Genomic DNA, 21,017 nt, shown 5'->3' on the forward strand with positions numbered 1-21,017 from the left:
CTCTTTTCCTCTTTTGGGGAAAGAAAATGCTACAAAGATTGAATCAATCGTGATGTCCCACTATTAAAATCAATAATTGAAAAGGTATAGACAAAGTTCATGTAGACTGTTTGCCATGCAGGAATTTACTCTCTGCTTCCGTTCCATAGGTCAGTGTACAATAATCTGTATGCTATAATCAGAAAGAAAAGGTCATCCCAGAGGTCATAGTTTTAGGAGGGTGCCACTTCAAAGACATTTATCTCTGTTACAACCCCATTAAGCCTCTGGTAATGGTCTATTGTCTTTCATCATCTTAACCTCTTCACCTGCTTATTTACTTTTGTCCTAACTTCAAAACACAAAGGAGAGTGTAAGCAGGTGCTTACTTGCATAGGTCTTGAACCGCCAAGCTGCTTGCAACATTTGTTTCATGGAAACTGTTCAGTTCTTGAATGGGAAAACTGGTTTAGGGGGAGAAAGTCTTAACAGCTTCACTGATGGAAAGATATACAGAAATCTACTAGGATCAATTGACCATCAAGATCTTCTTCGGGTAAAAGATGGGGAAACCTGCACCTTGGCCATGCACCCCAACTTCCCCTCATTAAGTCTGAAGGAAAGTTATAAATATGCTTACGGTAAAGTCTCATTTGAATTGAAATTCCTGGTGACTTCATGGACAAATGTAAGTTATTTTATGAGCTCTGGTGGTACAGTACTGCAGGCTACTTCTGCTGATTGCTGGCTACCTGCAATTTGGCAATTCAAATCTCACCAGACTCAAGGTTGACTCAGCCTTCCAAGGTCAGTAAAATGAGGACCCAGATTGTTGGGGGCAATATGCTGACTCTGTAAACTGCTTAGAGAAGACTGTAAAGCACTGTGAAGTGGTATATAAGTCTAAGTGCTATTGCCATTTTCTTGGCAACAGTACAGAAGTGGATTGAAATTTATGGAAAATCTTCCAGAATGCTTTTCTCAACATACAATTTCTTTTGTGTATATGTGCATGCCTTTCACCCAATCTTGACTTCTGGTAACTACCTGGATTAGTCCCTGCACTTTTTAAACATTTTCAAAAATAGCTTGCTATTGCCTACTTCCTATAGGCAAGGCAGTAAGGCTGGCCTAAAGTCCTCCAGCTGGCTTGTGTGGCAGGACTACAACTGGTGCCTTTATCCATTACACCAAGTTACATCCCAACATAAGCATATAGCCCTGGAATTTTCTGGTGGTCTCCCATTCAAATACTAATGAAGTCTAAACCTACTTAGCTTGTTAAGATCAGCCAGAGGTGATTAGATATTGCCACCTAGCTGGGCCAATGTCATCCAAGCAGTTTTCTCTACAAGTGTATAGGAAGTGGAGTTGCCATTATCTTCTTCTGAGATACTATGACAGTTAGAATTCTTTATTAGCCAAGTGTGGTTGGATTCAGTTGCCCTGAAATTCATAGTGATCCCTAATCAGGTGTGATCCTGCTTAACTTCTGAGATGTGACGTCAATGGGAAGATCTTATGTTCTTTATAATCATGTACTCTATTTGGGAACATTTTATATATATAGAGAGAGATTCCTATACAATCACTATGGTTGTCTTCAAAAGCCCTGCTGGCTGTGTCTCATCCTATAGTATTTGTGGAACAATTTCCCCGAGAGAAGGCAAGAACCAGAGTTACATGTAAGTATATGAGAATTTTAGCTCACCTGCAACTGCCCTCCAATTTCTGAGCAGGTAAGCCACTGAAACTAAAAATCTAGTGGTCTGCAGCCATCCATCACTGTAATTTTTTGTGAACATGTACAGGTTCCATTTGGGGATGTAAAACATTTTTGAGGGTTAAAAAGATGGTGGCAGAAATGAATTTTGGGCTTTTAACATTAAGCTTCTTGAGTTTTAAACTGATGTTTTGTTTTTCAAAGTAAAAAACCAAGAGGCCAGGTGCCAAGGAAGGAATCTGTGGGTTTACCAGATCCCCTGGCCATACTATAGGAAACCCCAGCATTAGCTTAATCAGCACAACAAAGTAACTGTAGAGTAAATGCACGAATTGACTTAACTGTATGGGTAGTATTATCCAGCTCTGTAATTCACAAACAAAGTAACAGCTGATGTCATTGTGCACTGTATTGCAATAAATCCTGCCATTCTTCTGGCATTTTGGATTATTTTCCATATGTGGTAGTGCCTCTCTGAATGAATGGTAAGCTGGACATATCACACAACAGCCACAGAATCAGAATAATCTGCTTCAGTTTTTCCCAAAACTAGTATTTGTTTGTTAAGGATTGAGCTGCACAATAGGTAATAATTTTAAGATTTTCAGTAGCACTGCACTTCCTTTCAGAAGATTATTATCTTATCTTCCCTCTCTCTCTAGGTTCTTAAGAAAGAATAGGAGGAGTTCTGTGTTTCCAGGTACTGCCCAATATAGCTCCAGCCCACCCACCATCAGCAAATGGCTTTCATGATGTTCTCTCAAAGAATTATGCAGAATTTCTCTAAATTTTTAGCCATGTAAGGCTGATCGTCAAGTCTTGAGTCTTGCTGATGTTAGCAGCACTTCAGCTCAGGAATTCCCTAATGGGGAAACTTTGCCACTGACTTTCTTATTAGCTTCAGTACCAGATAAACGTATTTTTTCTAATGTGCTAATTTAATTAGCTGGAGTCCATGTTCTTTAATTTCATTTTCAATATGCTTCTTTTGCTATGTTCTACTCATAGTTCTTGGATCTACAGTGGTACCGCAAGTTAACAAAAATAAATGTCCACTGGGGAAATTTGCAAATCAGAAAAGATTCTATTCAGTTCCAGACACACTCAAGAAACATAAGAGAATGGATGTTTCTCTTGCTTTCTGAAAGGTTCTATGAGGTCTCACAGCGTACAGTGGAGAAAGGCTAGCTGGTGGTGGATCTAGCTAATTTTCCCAAAGATGTTTTTTTAGGAGGCCACTGGAACTTCTTGTTTTTTCCTTTGAAGATGTTTCGCTTCTCATCCAAGAAGCTTCTTCAGCTCTGACAGGATGGTGGGGAATAGAATAGTTTATATTTCTTTCAAACAAGGAAAATAATGTCTGCAAGGAATATAAATCCTTCAATTTCCCACCATCCTTAAGGCTGAAGAAGTGTTGTGGTCCACCGACAGCCTGCGAAGACGGCAGCAGAATTGGACAGTGGGGAAGAACATGGGCCAGTCCAGGAGTCTGGGGAGGACTCAGACAAGGGTCCTGCGTCCGATACAGAGATGGGGCCAGGGCCATCTGGGAGTTATGTTCTGGCAGAGCCTCCAGAATCTAACAGCAGCAAGGCAGAGGAACAAGGGGAGCCTGTTCCCAGAGCTGCCAGAAGGCAAGAGCAGCTAAGACAAAGGTGGAGACTCGGGAGTAAGGTTTGGAGGTGATTGCCCCTCCCATCAGATATAAAGGAAGTGCAAAGGGACAGGAACCTTTGCAGGAAGCAACGTTGTTCACTCTTGGTCAGTTTGGAACCTGAAAGCTCCATGGTGAATGTGTGCTCCGTTTGATTTTGAAAGTCTAATTGGTACTTTAGTCGTTGGCAGCACTTCAAGAAAGATAAAGGTGTGTTCTTATCAGACTTGGCAGACTTCCATGGGACTATTTATAACTGGTTGAGACTCATTATGGGCTATGAATGATGATAATTCACAGCCATTGAACTAAAATAAAAGAGTTTTGATTTAATGTATGTTTGTTGGTGTCTCAGGAAGCCTTGGTCAGAACATGAAGCTTCTTGGATGAGAAGCAAAACATCTTCAAAAAATATATATATCCCAAGAAAGTCCAGTTCAGTTGCCTCCTGAAAAACTACATCTGGTACAATCATAACCTGGGTGGCTGAGAATCTCCATAGATGTTTAGATCTAGCTAATTAATTACAGCCAAATGGATGGAAATCGTCTTAGGAGTAAAACTCTGTTTTTAGTAACTCTGAATGCAATCTAGTAAGTAAGTGTAAGAACATCTATTACAGTAGATGAACTTAGAGAAGAGTGAAATTGTATGTCCTCTGAGACAAAAATATTAGGAAAATGTGATGCTTTGCAACAGATGTGCTAATGGAGTCTGTTTGTGTGCTTAGATCCTTTCCAGCAAGTGATTAACAATTTTGCTACTCTATTGTATCCAATTTTGATGTCGTTTCAGCATTAGGCACATACTTTTTAACAAAACCTGCTAGAACTTTTAAATCTGTAAGTGAGCTACAATTAATGCCATTTATTTATTCTGCTAAATGTGTTACGGTTTGCTGCAAATCATCTTCCACTGTTTTGGTCAATTTATACTATTGCCATTATTTCTGTTATTACTATTACTTATGTTACCATGTTTTCTGCATGTGGGTGTGAACAGATATGTCAAGCACTAGGGGAATCAGGAGTTCCAGGCAGTTCAAATGTGTATAAAGATTTATTGTAAGCTTAAGCTCTCTACAAGAATCTTAACTACTAAAGTCGAAGGGAAATTAGCAGGAGTTAAGAATAGAAAGAAATTCAAGGTGGGCTGGACTTAGATCTCTTGTGGATGCACAGGGATTCATTACTGATGATGCATTTGACCCTTCCCGCGGGCTCAGCCTCGTCATCTCCAGAGGGCAGTGGTTCTCAACCTGTGGTCCCCGGGCCCTTGTGGGATTTGGAAGTTGTCACAGGAGGTCCGTGAAGGCTTGAAGACATGTTATGATTTAAATCTTGAGTTAAGTCCTGGGAATCCATGGCCATGGTCCACGGCCACAAAATGTATTTAAAGGGGGTGAAGAAAAGGTTGGGAACATACAGTTCTACAGGAGTTGAAGCTGAAGACCTTTTGGAGTTGCCAAGTTTGCCAAATTTACACAGATGTATCTTTATCTCTGATCAATAAGGCAGTTGTAACCGAACAATCAAGAGTGCCATCTTGATTCATCCACCCATCTCCTGTAGACATCCCTAGGTAAGTTACAATTCACATTGGGCTGACCTGCATTGTGAGCACTCAGCTGATTTCAGGCAAAAGCAAAGATATGTTTTTATGGCTGGTATGACAAGAAGAGAGGCTTCAAAATTGACCAAGGTTGTTTTGTGATTGGAAGAGGAGGATAAGCTAAGAAGAATATGCTTGTCATGGAAGATTGTCATAAGCAAATGAGATTCTACTAAGCCAGGGGTGTCGAACTCAAAGCCCAGGGGCCAGATCTGGCCCACAGGGTGCTTAAATCTGGCCTACAGGGCCAACCTGGAAACAGCAAAGGACTAGCCCGCAGTGCCTCTGCCAGCAAAGATGGAGCTTGGGTGGATCGGCTCTCCCGAACTATGTTTTCACTGGTAGAGGTTTGCAGGAGGCCATCCCAGCCGAAAACAGAGCTTGGGAGCTTGCTTTCCTTGGCAGAGCACCTGGGCCACCACAGGCGCCCCCAACACAAGTGATGTCGAACTGGCTATGCTCACCCTGGCCCTGCCCACCTCACCCCCCCAGGTCAGATACAATCCTGATGCAGCACTCAATGAAATCAAGTTTGAAACCTCTGTTTTATGCAGTTGAATTGGTCAGATTTTTTTGCCTGACTCAGCTTCCTGTTGCTAGTTGCTTGACAGACCACACAAGACTAAAACAAATCTGAGAAGCATTCATTCATACATTTTGCAAATGATGCCAAATAACTTCACTTTTACACCTGATATTGACTTCCTCAAACAGTCCATTCTCTGCTCAATTGGGCTCCAATTCTTTTTAATCTGTGGATGATGGACTAGACAGTACCAGATTGGGGAAAGATGGATCAAACTCCACCCACAGTTTAGTTATTATGTATCAAAATTCCTTTTCAAGTCTTTGCCCCACAAATATTTGCCCCTAAAATCTGTACTATTCAGATGACTTGGGAAAGGACAGCTGTCCAAATGATGCCATTCTTGTGTTCCCACTCACTCCCACAGCTGCTACTTTAATGGGATTAGCTTAATTGATTGAAGGAGAGAATAGACACTGTGAGGCCAAGGGCTTAGTTTGGCAATAAATTGCATCAGGGTTTAGTGTTGCCACAAGAAGCTACTAGTGAGCTAGGTCGAATGGGCCACAGAGATGGCCATGAATGCTATCAGACTCATGGCAAGATCTCAGCAGAATTTCTGGAATACTTGACCATGCACAGCTTGACTAAACTCTAGGCTTATACTAGCTTAAAGTTCTGAAATACATGCTATGGCAGAACTAAATAATAATATTTATTGCCTACAAGGAAGAAGTCACTATTTTTGCCCCCTATCAATGTGCAAATTCCCTCCTTATATTCATCGCTGTTTAACTCTTTCCTCCACATTCTAATAGTTCAATTAACGTTTTGCCTTGTACAAGGAGCCGTGGTGGTGCTGTGGTTAGAATGCAGTATTGCAAGTTGACTCTGCCCACAACCAAGAGTTTGATCCTGACCAGCTCAAGATTGATTCAGCCTTCCATCCTTCCAAGGTCAGTAAAATGAGGACCCAGATTGTTGGGGGCAATGTGCTGACTGTGTAAACTGCTTATAGAGTGCTGTAAAGCAGCATGAAGTGGTATATAAGTCTAAGTGCTATTGCTACTTCTTGACTTGAAGGTATACAACTTTTCTTCACTGAGAAAATCTAGCTCTCAACTGTATTCTCAGAAACACTCTGCAAAAGTAGAAGGATTCTAGCAGAGTGAGGAAGGCTATGACCAGGTGTTCTCATGCCTGTTCATTTTACAATGTGGGATACAATTGCTAATGGATATACTGAAGTCTCCTGTTCTCTTTTCTTACAGTTCTTCTCTTAAACTCTTCAAAATGACTGCCTTCAAGATGCTTCTGACTCCAACTGTAGTGCTTGGCCAATAGCTAGCAATAATGAAAATTGAGTGATGGAAGAAGTTGGTCTATTTCTGAAGCCTTCAAATCAGGGACTATCCCATAATAATTCTTCAAGGAGGACACAGTGCTTCCCTAGGCAACAAATATGAAGTGTGTAAACTAGGAAAGCATGCTGGGCGGGCTAGAGACAAGCAACATTGATACAGATGTACTTGAACAAGTAACAACCTAAGAAAGATACATTAGTATTCTTCAAAAGCATGAAGAAATGCTCAGATCTGGTCTTCATTTCCACATATACAAGATGCAAAAGAATGAATTGGAAGGCAGGTTCTGGCATTACAACATAGTTCCTAGTACTGATTTCGGCAGCCTGTTTTACTCTGAGTCTTGATGGATATTGTTCTGACCAAGGCTTCCAGAGACCATAATTAAGCACACACTTAGTTAAAACAAATCTTGTTTTATTTCAACACTGGGAATTATTTTCATTCCCAGCCGATAACGAGTCCCAAACAATCCCTTCAAGATAGGAACCCACTTTTCTCTCCTTTGAATTGCTGCCAACAACTGAAGTGCCAAATAAATTATAAAAAAAACAACCGAAGTACAAAGTCCACACAGAGCTTCAAGGATTAACTTGAACAGAACGAATGACTTTGCTTCCTGCAAAGGTTTCATCACCTTTGCCTGTCCTTTATACCCTATGGGAGGAGCAATCACCTCCAAGCCTTACTCCTGAGTCACCCCTTTTGTCTCAGCTGCTCTTGCCTTCTAGCAGCTCTGTGCACATGCGCACTGGGAACAGGCTCTCCTTGTTCCTCTGCCTCGCTGCTGCCAGTCTCCGGAGGCTCCAGAGGCAGCACCCCACTCCCAGGTGGTCCTGGCCCCATCTCTGCAGAGGACACAGGACCCTCATCTGAGTCCTCTCCAGACTCCCAGACTGGTCCCCATTCTTCCCCACTGTCCGATTCTGCTGCCGTCTGCACAGGCTGCCAGCGAACTGCAACAGTTATGCTCAAGTAAACAGCCATCTGTCAGGGATACTTTGATTGGGATTCCTGCTTTGGCATTGGATTCAATGACCTGAATGGCCTGAATGGCTGTAGAATTCTATCATCATCCAGTATTTATTGTATCAAGAAAAAAATAAGACGAGCTAACAAGTAAGATTTTACATTGGGAATTACATATCTGTACTGGTACGTGAGATAGCAGTCTTTATTAAGGCTATGAAGTATGCTAACAGTGTTTAGGCTTGTAGTACAGTCCAGAAGACACTCAACATTATGAAATATTGTAAGGTATTGTGAAGTATTATGTCATGAGGTGTATTATGATATTATTTTATCATCCTGTAGTCCATTTATTTTGAATAATAATAGTAAGAAAACCCAGAACAAACTTTTTTAATTGTTAGTGTTCCATATTCATTTTAGTGTTTATAGTATATGTTGGTTGATTTCTTTTTCTCTCCAGATACATATTGTGTGTTCTATTCACACGCTTAATAACAGATTTATCCTATAATTTTAAAAAAGGGAGCAGGGCATTAATTGGGTACCCACGTGGTGCACATTCACAAAGTGTCTACTTCTTAAGGTGATGATCAAAGGGACATGCCCAGGACTGTTTTTCACCAAGGCTAAATAGTGGAAGGTCACGAGGAGTAAGAAGCATGCACCAATTTCAACCAAACAGCCAGCAAAATCAGAATAGCTTGGCCAGCTGAATGAAGCTTAGAGAGAAAGTTTCTCTTGGAGTTGTTGCACAAGCCTTGATCACTTGAGGCTGTTTCACTAATAGAAGGGCACAGTAATTTTCTTCACTAAGGATCTTTTTTTAGATCTTCTCCAGTTCTTGATTCAGAGTATGGATGGAACTTGCCACAACTTTCAAAGATGGCAAAATGGAGGATAAATTTTGGACTGCTAAATGAGCATTGCTTTGCCAGGTATGAGCTACAGCATGGATCATAATTGCTCCTGTTTCTAAGGTCCAAAACAAAAGAGGGCAGGTTTAGAAACTGGCTACAATGCCTAAACTACAGAGAACTACTGAAGTGCTCTTGAGAACACAATACCATCTGCAAATAGTTCTGGCTTTCCTTCAGAGTGTTAACTTCTTAAGATTGTTTTTGCTAAGCACTACTGCAACATTCTTCTCCTCTGAGGTAAATACTTCTCCACATTCAAAGTGTAAGCAGCGGAGATAGAGATATGTAAGCTTAAGACTACTAGAAATAATTGATTTCAAAAATACTGACATCTATGTACTGTGGGATCCATTTTCCAGGGAATTTGGTAGGATTTTCAGCCAGTTGGGTCAATAGTGCTATTATACAGCTTTCTATCTTTGACTATGTCTGGGGACATGAATTTTATATAGCACACTTTGGTCTTTTTGTTTCAAAAGACTGTGGAACAAAAATTCTTACTAGCTTTCAGTTTTCATACCAAAAAAGGCCTGACCCCTGAATTCCAAGTGGCAAGTGAAACATAGTAATTTAAGACTTCCAATGCAACAGATATATCTTTCCACACTCTACTCATAGGTCATAAGTACAAACATGTAATCTTTCAAAATCTACATTTCCTAAACAAAGTCATAAATTAAGCAAGTTAAATGGGTAACTCAAAGGTGACGTCATGTGTGCTGTATTAGAAATGTGAAAGAATATTTTTAAAGAACTTGTTTATATTTTTGAAAATGGAGTCCAGCAATTCATGCAATAAAGTCCTAGGTCTTCAAGCATTTTGTGATTAGCAATACAGAGCAGGAAAGAGATTTGGTATTGTGTATTCAGTGAGACTTTTTGCAGATATCCATAAATATTGCACTTTATTAAAACTAATTTATTTCATCAGAGGTAGTTTTTAAAATGATAAAACAATGTTTTCTATATTCTGCATTGGTCAAACCCCACCTTGAAAAGTGTACAGTTCTGAGTAGCATACTTGAAGAAGGATTTTTTAAAAATGGAAAAATGTTCAGGAAACAAGGGTGATCAGGGGACTAGAAAATAAGGGTGTGGAAGAAATTTTAGTATGTATCTCAAGAAAGGGAAAGGAAAGGAAAGGAAAGGAAAGGAAAAGAAAAGAAAAGAAAAGAAAAGAAAAGAAAGGAAAGGAAAAAAGAAAAGAAAAGAAAAATGTTCATGAAACAAGGGTGATCAGGAAACTCGAAACTAAAGGTGTGGAAGAAATTTTAGTATATATCTCAAGAAAAGGAAAGGAAAGGAAAGGAAAAGAAAAGAAAAGAAAAGAAAAGAAAAGAAAAGAAAAGAAAAGAAAAGAAAAAAGATAGGATATCATTCTTCAAATGCTTGAACATATGTCACATAGAAATATGTCACAATGTGTTTTTCATCTTTCCTGAGTGAAAGAAATGAAATAATGAATTTAAGAATCAGGAAGCAACTTCTACTTGAACATTAGGGTAGGAAACAATAACAGTAAGAGAAGTGGAACAGTGGAAACAATCACCCAGTGGGGAGCAGGTTTCCCTTCGTTAGATGTGTTCATGCAAAGTATAGACAACCATTTGTTGGGGTTTCTTTAATTTGGATTCCTACAGTGACTTGATGGCCTCCTCCAACTCGTGATTCTAGGAATGTAATCATTTAAGTATACTACAATCAAACCAAGCATTTGAAGGATCTTATTTTTCAGTTCTTTTCCTTCTTTTAATGTCTTCAGCGTAGGATTAATGTTCTCTGTAGCTCTCCCTCAGACTAAAAGATAATGTGACTAGCCTGAAACTAGGTCCAGAAGCAAACTGAAGGCAAGTCCTCACCTACTGTTCCATCAATTGGAATTATTATCTCATTCTGCCCATGGCCTAGTTTTCTAAACAGCTTGCCTGCCTGACTAGCCATGAGGTCAGGTCTGTATTCAGCCACGGAGTGTGAACAGTTGCAGCATTAATTTGCACAGCTGTCTTCCAAGGCATTGCTCTGAGATTTCCCTCACAAATGCTTACACTGGCTGCTGGTTAAACAGGCAATGGACTGTCAGCAAGAAAAGAGCACGCAGAAGAGAATCCATGGAAGAAACATGGGAGGGACCAGAAGAATCATCTTCTCATCTTACATTGTGAGTCTTCCTCCTGTATCAGACTGGGCTCCTCCCTTAGTCATCTATGAGTCCATGACTTCCAGGAGGCCTTTGTTCCCCATTAAGGTACTCCAAATGAAAGAGAATGTGACTAGCAGTGACATAACTAATAAGAACTGAATTATTAGCAAATCTGTTGCCAATTAATACTGAACTAAGTTATACGAATCTGTTTAACTCAGTTCTAAAGTGGAAGGGGCTGGATTTTTAATCTTTCAAAAATTCCTTCCTCCCTCCCTCCCAGAGCCCCTTACTTTTCAATATACAGTCTTTCCATCTCTTTCTTTGATGAAATAACTCTCAAGTGATTAAGATATTTTGCTTATATTTCAGGAAGTTGTTAAATACTGGTAGTCTTCAACACAACCCCAATTGAGCCCCAAATTTCTGTTGTTACATGAGACATTTGTTCAGTGGGTTTTGCCCTGTTTTAGAATAGAATAGAATAGAGTAGAGTAGAGTAGAGTAGAGTAGAGTAGAGTAGAGTAGAGTAGAGTAGAGTAGAGTAGAGTAGGAATAGGAATAGGAATAGGAATAGGAATAGGAATAGGAATAGGAATAGGAATAGGAATAGAATAGAATAGAATAGAATAGAATAGAATAGAATAGAATAGAATAGGAATAGGAATAGAATAGGAATAGGAATAGGAATAGGAATAGGAATAGGAATAGGAATAGGAATAGGAATAGAATAGAATTCTTTATTGGCCAAGTGTGGTTGGACACACAAGGAATTTGTCTTGGTGCAAATGCTCTCAGTGTATATAAAAGAAAAGATATATTTGTCAAGAGTCAAGAATCATAAGGTACAACACTTAATAATAGTCATAGGGCACAATAAGCAATCAAATCATACTAGGAAACAGTCAATATAGATCGTAAGGATAAAAGCGACAAAGTTACAGTCATACAGTCACAAGTGGGAGGTGATGGGTTTTATGACCTTTCTTGCCACAGTTGTTAAGTGAATCTGGCTTTCCCATTGACTTTGCTTGTCAAAAGGTTGCAAAAGGGGATCACATGATCTTAGGATACAGCAATGGTCATAAGTAGAAACCAGTTGCCAAACATTGAAATGTTGATCACATGATTATGGGAATGCTACAAAGGTTGAACTGTGAGAAATGATCATAAGTCACTTTTTTAAGCGTCGTTGTGACTTTGAACAGCCACTAAATGAAATGTTGTAAGTTGAGGACTATCGCTACATACCATAGTTAAAACTATGAATCTACCTTGCTCCCACCCCATCATCAATGGCCTTATTTTTTAAGAATTACTGCAGCTGTGTGCAAGCTCTGTTTAACTTCCCGTGGCATAGAGAAGCCACAAATCTAACAAGAGTGATTCAATAAACAAAATCTTTCTGGGCACTGGTTAAATAAAATGTGATATATGAGGGTGTGCCATCTTCATGGGATTTTTGTACAGGCATTGGGTGTGAACCCTGCATACTGTTCCTGAAAAGATAACTCAAAATGAACAGCTGCTGACTAGCAACCAGGGTGAGGTTCTGTTCACTGCTTATACAAACAAAAACAGTCCTCAAATGTGGACATCTAAAATGCTTGAATTTTACAAAGGGATTTGAATGACCTTGCATAGATATCTATTTGGATTCATCAATATTAATAGTCTAATCATTTCTTTAATTCTGAATTGTGGATTGAAAGAAAGCTATGTGTTTAGTGCTATTTTGAGTACTAGAATTTCTGGGAACAGAGGGAGAGAGAGAGAGATGAGGTTTGAATAGGTAGGGGTTTCAGAAACTGAATTCCAATCAGTGCAGTGCAAAATAGAATGGGGATTGCCATCTGCTTATTCAAGAACATGGATGGACCTTTAGAAAGTAATCCAACAACTTGAGATTGTATGTAACACAAAGTGACTAACTGTTCGAAGAAAAAACAAGAAAGTCCAGTTGCCCCCTTGAAAAGCACTTTTGGCACAACCATGACCTGGATGGCTGAGAATCTATACATACTTTTAGCTATGCAGTTTGGGATGAACACCCTTCAAATGGTGTGGGAGTATGAATGGATTTCCAGAAACAATTGCAGACTACAGGAAAAGAAAAAACAAGACAGCTGAATTTCGATGAATTAGAAGAACAGGAGATACAAAACAAGCAATAGGATATAGCTATCACTTAGATTAGAAGAAACAAAAGATTTCCCTTCAGATTAGAACCAGTCACAGCTGTGGTTACTTTCTGAAATCAGATGAGATTGAAAGCACTCATTTCAATGGAGATACATGCAACACTTAATATTTAGGTTGAAAGACCAACTGAAATTTAGGACTACCTGCTGCTTTGTGAGAATATAAAGCTCTGATTTTAATCTGGCCTCATGTTATTTATTGTTATTGCTGTGTTTTTATCAGCAAATTTTATGCCAATTTGTAAGTCACCTTAAAATTCATTTTACTGATTCATGGGCCATGAATCAGTAAAACAAATAAAATAAGTTTAAATTCTGCCCTCAACTTAGGCATCCCACAAGATGATGCTTGCTTTCCTTCCATCTGTGTACACTGTGCCAGATTTCTACAGGTTTAATACGAACATCTTCCATTTGTCACTGGTAAAAATGTGGTTTCCAAATTTTACTTGCGTCTGCCTTGTTTAAGTGTATTTTTTATTGAGTCTGATTGTTTGGAAAATGCACCACACAGGAAGTGTTTGGATCCCTTGTCATCCCATTAGAAAGCTCCAAGTGACCTTATGCACTTCAGGTACGGTCCTCCAACCCACAGGGGAAAAAAAGAGAGAGAGAGACAATAGAGTACTGTACAGTGTAATAGAAAACAACAGCTAACCTTTCACGGAATCAAGCTATTTTGGGATCTGATGCTGATAATCAATTTGAGGTGCAGTCTGGCGAGTATCCGATGCAAATGTATCCAGCATTTTTTCACCAACTGGGAGCAGTCAAGAAATGCAGATAAGTTAAAGTGCACTATCAATGAACCATTCATGAACTCAGATAGTACCCTGCTTGTGTACAAAGTAGTCACAGGCAAACCTTTCTGCTTGTCATTCTGGATTCTTTTTTTAATTAGCAGTTGTGAATCACCCTTATGCAGTGTGTCAGATAGCGGGAAGAGAGCACTGTGCCTTTTACAAATCAACATCAGGTCTACTTAAGAGGAAGGGGGGGAAACCCTGAAATACAGGAAGGACTCTGGATATCATTCCATCTGCAAATAACTGAATTCCATCCAAGTGATAATGTGAGCCCTTCTCATAATTCAATCCATTAAAAATGGAGACATTGAAAGTCAAGCTGCTATTGGGTTGCTATTTGAAACAGCTGCTAAGCAATGTCTGCCTCCATGTTTTTAAAATTACACTAAGCCTTGTGACTTACTGGAGTTTGATGGACTGGATCCTATCCAGAGTTATGTTACAGCTGAAAAAAAAAGACTCCTTTAGAAACAGCAGCAGAAATATCTACTCAGAAATATAGTCCACAGAGATCAGCGGGTTTACTTCCAGGTACATCTAGAGAGCCTTAATTGTTTAAAGACAGAGCCTTTGGTTTTCGAACCATTGAGCATCCCTTGGGCATCCCTTTCTGTCTCTCTTCCTCTTTTGTATTCTGCATGCTTGAATAAATAAATATATTCATAAGGACCCAAGACAAAAAAGAACTAGGATTGTAGATTTAATAATAGTAGATATAGTAGAATAGTAGAATTCATTTATGCCAGACGCATGTGCGATGCAACAGGTAAATGGGAACCTCTAAATGTTACTGAGCTACAAATTCCTGCAATTTCAGTAGCATGATAATGTCAGGGAATGCCCACACCTATAGCTCATAATCACTACTATATTAAGAGAGGTTCAGAAAACATAAGCATCTACTAAGGGAGCTCTGCTTGATCTCCATTTTGGTAATGATGGGAGTTCAAATACACATGTAAATCATAATCTCTCTAGGGGATGACCAAATGATTTACTGGTTGGTTATTATACTTAACATTGCAGATACTATTCTGCTGTTGCAAAAATACAACGCTCTGCCTTGAAGGTAGGATGAATTACAGCATTCAGTGGGTGTCCATGACTAAGATTAAGAGCCCTGATGGTGCAGTAGTTAGAATGCACTATTGCAGGCTCCGCCCATGGTCTGGAGTTTGTTCCTGACAGGCTCAGGGTTGACTCAGCTTCCATCCTTTCAAAGTTGGTGAAATGGGGACCCAAATTGTTAGGGGCAATGTGCTAATGTTGTAAACTCCTCAGAGAGGGCTGTAAAGCAGGGGGTCTCCAACCTTGGCAACTTTTAAGACTTGTGGACTTCAACTCTCAGAATTCCTCAGCCAGCCTGCTGTAAAGCACTATGGAGCAGTATATAAATATAAGTGCTGTTGCTATTAATAGCCATGCAGTCTGAGAGATGATGGGAACTGAAATCTAATATATCTAGAAGATTATTTCAGTCCTCATAGTTATAATAATATGCTATATTACAAAACAAATTAATAATAATAATAATAATAATAATAATAATAATAATAATAATAATAATAATAATAATAATAATGTTATATTATCTTCATTGAGGTCTCCAGTACAGGTAATCTTCCCTTAACAACCTCTTAGCAATCTTCAAAGTTAGGACAGCTCTGGTTGAGTGGTTCTTATAACCAGCTCTTGATGCTCCAGCCATTGCAGCAACCCTATGATCATGTACCTGTGATCCAGGTGTTCAGAACTGGCTTGTAATTATTATGACCCAGCAAAATCTTACAGTCACATGATCACCATTTGCCACCTTCCCTGCCTTCTTCCAACAAGCAAAGGAAATAGAGAAGCCAGCTGCTGGTCGCAAATGGTATTATGTGACACTACACTTCACAACATTGCAGGATCCACTTAACCATGACAATCTGATATGCCAGAACTGATATCACTAAGTGGTGCAGTCATGTGGCATTGTACTTTAACATAGACAGCAATGGAAATTCCGGTTCCGATGTCATTAGATGAGGATTACCTGTAGAATTCCAAGACCTTTTTTGTAGTTTGTAACAGACAGCCAAGACCCCATCAATATATACATAAAGCTATGGTTTTTAAACCTATATGCATCAGAATATAGAAGAAATGTGGCAATAAGTTTTTTTTGAAGGTTATATTCCAAAGGTATGTTTTAGAAAATTTAAGTTGCCTATTAAAATAACAATTGCCACATACAAGAATTAAAACCTATTCTTCTTCTTTGTGTATTCCTGCAAGAGAATAGCATCTCTTTTAATGACACGACTCAAAAATATGTCAAACTTGTTCTATAACTGAGTGACACAACACTATGCAGCCACAGAATGATTAACTGTTAACTAGTACATTTCTGCAAGCAAAAACAAGCTTTGGGAACTGAAATGAAATATGTCTATAATTACTGTCGCATTAGCACTTTGTGAATTATCCCCATTAACACCTACTGAATTTTACACACATTTGAGCAGGAAAATGTGGTTGCATCACCAGCAAAAATAAAATATTATTTCTTGCTCTCCGATTCAGGAAACATGTAGGGAAATCAATGAATGAGTATTTCTGGTCCTTTACATTTACAGTATCAGTAAAATTTCCCTGCTGTAATTAGAGCATGCCATAATACTTAGGTATGGAACCTAGATTTGCTCTTTAGTTGGTATCTACATCATAATGGGAGATAGTTCTTCGGGACCACTGAGAAAATCACGCCCTGCTCAGTGCAACTGTAATATGGATCATTTGAACTCCATTTATTCCATGTTGCAATGAAGTTTCTTAAAATGATGAATCCCAAAAGCTCTGCCAACATTAGGTTAATCAGGAGTCAACACCTCAAGAAGTTTGGAGTGCCTTGAAACAGCAATTACTTGCCAGAGCAGCTTCTTTTCTTGCCTGGCGGAAGTCCTCACCACCCTTGGTGCAGCTAGATCTGGGCTGATGGAGCAAGCAATCCTTTAGACTGCCTTGTTTCATAAGCAAGTATTGTCCAGTGATACTGAAGTTGGTATGGTAAAAATTGCATGGATTGGACCATGATTGAATTTGGCAGCACCCTGGGGGAATGTGTCAGCCAAGAACTTTTGGAGATCCCAATGGAAACATGAAGGAATTCAGTATCAGGAAATGGAAATCAACTGTGTCAAAACCAACAGAAATTTATCAACTGATTTTGGACTGTCACTCTAGAAGTCAAAAGTGGAAGAACCACAGACTCCCTTTTAAACACAAGACATGCAAATTCTATGGCACACTCAGGAGAACATGATATCAAATGTGTAATCACATAAAGAATTATTTAAGCAACTTTACAGAATGCCTCATTGTTAAAAGAGAACTCGTGTATATCATCACAATAGCTGAACAACGATTATTCCATATTTCAAGTATTTATTTGCCTAAGGCTACCTAGCAAATGCTCACGGCTCACTTCACGCTTTTAAACATAAGCCTGTTTTTCACTTGTATACCCAAATGCCTGAGAATCTGGAGGGGGGAAAAGAAACAGGTAGGTTCAGCTGAATGATCAATTGCCTATGTTCTATCTTCATATCTACAAATCAAAACAAGGATAATAGAATTGCTTGGAATTCTGGAGGCATCTCTACCCAAGGGATGTGTTCAGTACAATGAAGTTGTAGAGATTTCTGTGGCTTCCATCCCCTTCAAAAGCTATTTTAAAGAATTGGGAATGGAGATGTGATTAAAGATGATCTCTCCTCATTTCCAACATTTGCTCTGGGGGCATTCTTCAAACAGAAGGAACTGTACTAGAGATACAACCTCAGATTTGGGAGGAAATAATAAGTGCACCAGCGTGCCTACCATCCCTGTCCTACTGTTCCCATTTATTCATACTCATTTATTATGTATATACTTATACCTGTTTATACTTATATGTTTATATGTTATGTTCATACTTATACTTGTTTTTCTCATGCTTGACAAAAATGTAAATAAATAAAATAAAATAAATAAAACGAGCCCCTCTCAGTCAGGTAACACTGAATGGAGGTGATGCAACATCCCATTCAGAGAGAGATTGTGGTGGGGGGGCTGTTTCAACTACTTTGTGTGTGTGAAGGACAGGCTGTCTTCTTCTAGGCTCGTTTTGTCCCTACCAGTAGTAGCATGAGGAAGGTAAAGGGGGCCAAATCAGAACTGCCATTATGTTTGAAAACAAATAGAACTCTGTTACATTTGGGGGGCTGTGGGCATGTATGTGTGTACAGAAATATAAGAAATGCTACCAATATATTTACTTTCCGTCATGGAGGGAAGAGGGGAATTTGTGTTTAGGTATAAGACTGTAGAGTGGAAAGAGAAACTAAGTTATCAGTGGGTAAATGAACAATGCTTGGCTGACTACAAGGGCATCTGCAGTGTGTGTGTGTGTGTGTGTGTGTGTGTGTGTGATTAAGATGATAGCTATAATTGCATGGTTGCAATCATGATCTTGACTCCACCTGCTCTCTCCTCACTGACCTTCCTCAATGGCTAACAGATCTATGTATTCGGGTACTGGATAGAAAGGACAACTGTTGACTGGCTACTGGTTCTCTGCAAGTTCTGCACAAAGTATGATGATGTCTGAATGAAAATAGTCAAGACCTGAGAGATGACAATAAAAGGCCGCTGGTCTGGAATAGTCATGGAAATGATGCCCTGGAACCAACTGATTCTGTCTGCAAATATATATTTGGGGGAAATGCACATATTGTAACCTATTCCATAGCTCTTATGGAGATGCTCATTTCATTTCAACATTTCATTTCATTTCTCCTATCGCAGCACGATAGGAGAAAAGAAGAAAAATGTATTGTGTAATCTTGGTTCTTCATGTAAAGAAATTAAAATGAAGCAGCACATCACTGGCAAAGCTGAACCACCACCAACAGAACAAAGGGATACTGATTCTGTCACTTGGTCTTCCCCTGTAGACAATGACCCACATCAATGGTCTTTTGATCACTGCTCAGAGGAACAGGTATTCTATAATGCAAGATGAATCACATTTGAAAATTCAGAGAGTCAGAGAGAGCTTCTGGCAAATCCAGAGGACAGAAGATGCAACATGGACAACTTCTCTTTATAAGTTACCCCAGAGACTGCAGTACTGACAACTCCAGTGAAGAACTGCCCCAACTAGAGTCCTTCATGATGATTGATTAATGAGAGATGATCAATGTCTCCCCAGAGACTCCAAAACATAGGTTATCTTAAAATGTCTGGCCGAGAAGAAAATGGTTACAGGGTTTGTTTGTTTTTTTAATGACTAGAGAGGCAGAGAGTGAAGGGTTAAGCAGAATGTAAAGCTATAGATAGATCCAAAGAATTGAATCTATGTAGAGCTTTATTATTATAATATGATTGACATTCATGCATATCTTTATTTCGTTATCTATGACATCTCACAATCCTTTTTCAAAGTGGGTGTATGCTTGAGGGACAGTGGGAATTTAAGGAACTGCTATAACCAGGAGAAATAAATGAGGCAGCAAACCAAAGAGTAGACTAGAGAGAACTACAAAGGAACCCACAGTTTTTCTGTGTGATCTCTTCATGAAAGCAAATGGAAAATAAATGTGAAATTTTAAATCTAAGCTGCACCATGGAAGCACTGGGGAATGTGGATAGATAGATGTTAGATAAGTGAAGTGTTTTGGTCTCTACTCATTCTATAATTCAGTCTTGTTCATTATGCTAGGTACTTTCTCTAAGTCAACAAATGTACAATAAACATTCTTTTTCACAGAGGTATAATTCTCAGTGACTTGCAGAAGAGCCAAAGCTGCTTTTTCAGAAGGGAACTGGACTTGGTTTTTTGTTTGAAGATGCTTCTTGGTTGAGCTTCAGAAGCTTCTTGGATGAGAAGCAAAAAATCTTCAAAGAAAAATCCAGCTGCCTTTTGACAAATCACCTTTGGGACAACCATGACCTGGATGACTGAAAATCCCCATAGACTTGCAGAAGAGCAAAATAATATCTGCTCACCTTCTCCTTGGTGTAAAGCTATAGTATACTTTCTCAATTTTCCTCATCTATTGCATAAGCAAGCAACACTCATATTTTACTATTTCTCCAGTTATAGCATCAATTTCATCTGCAACCTTATCATTTTGCGACATTGTCAAAGCATTTCTTTTTTATCAATTTTTCTCGGACATGAACAGTTCAAACATGAATTTCAATGCTGTTCTTTGATGTATCACTAACATTTCCGTACAAATCTTTAAAATAGTCCTCTTAGCTTATTCTATCAGTGTCTGTCTCTTTTTCATTTTAATTGCTCCTTACTCTTCTTGACTCCACTTTGGGTTTTTTTTCCCAATATACATTATATAATACCTTTCAACCCATTTTTTCCCAACAATAATTTTATCCTATGTATTTAGAATATTTTTAAATTATTGATAGTCTCTTTCACTTCATTGTTCCACCATGCATCCTTTTCTATGCTTCTCTGAGCATAACTCCACACATTTGTGACACTCTGTAGCTCAGGTTTTTTTCCACTCTCCTCAAAGCAGCTTCTGCCACCTCTTTCCCAGCAGCATTTTCAGAGCAGGTCAAACTGGTCAATCTTATGAAAGCAAGGTCAGCCTGCCCATTTTTGTTTATGCATTACCCCATGGGTGTCCAAAATGGGTAAAATGTATAGTATAATGTCACAACACTGCCTTTGTCATTACAACAAAAGGAGCTAGAGACACACATGCTCATTTTGCCAATTTTTCATTCCATTTTAGTGTCCCATAAATACTCCTATCTGCTTGTCTGGTGTGTTATGGACAAATTTCATTCAAAGTGCTTTCACTTATTTTCCTTTTCTTTCCATTTACACTTTGTTCCCAAGATCTGCCCTGAACAAAATCAAATCTGTCCCACATTCAGAACTACCTTTGATTATTTTTTTTTACTAATTCTCTGTCACCGTGAACTATCAAAATCAATCGTAGTTTTTGATTTTTCATTGACTCCTTTACCTTATTTATGTAGGATGTGTAAATTCCCTTTAGTTTTTCCTTTTGTGAAAAGTCAGATCAGGAGGTCTTCAAAGCAAGAAAATTGGTGATGGTTTTAGCTTA

This window comes from Notechis scutatus, chromosome 3 (assembly GCF_049901735.1).
Source record: "Notechis scutatus isolate UNSWTSFEM ecotype Mainland chromosome 3, rNotScu1.2, whole genome shotgun sequence".
In the NCBI taxonomy this organism is placed as follows: domain Eukaryota; kingdom Metazoa; phylum Chordata; class Lepidosauria; order Squamata; family Elapidae; genus Notechis; species Notechis scutatus.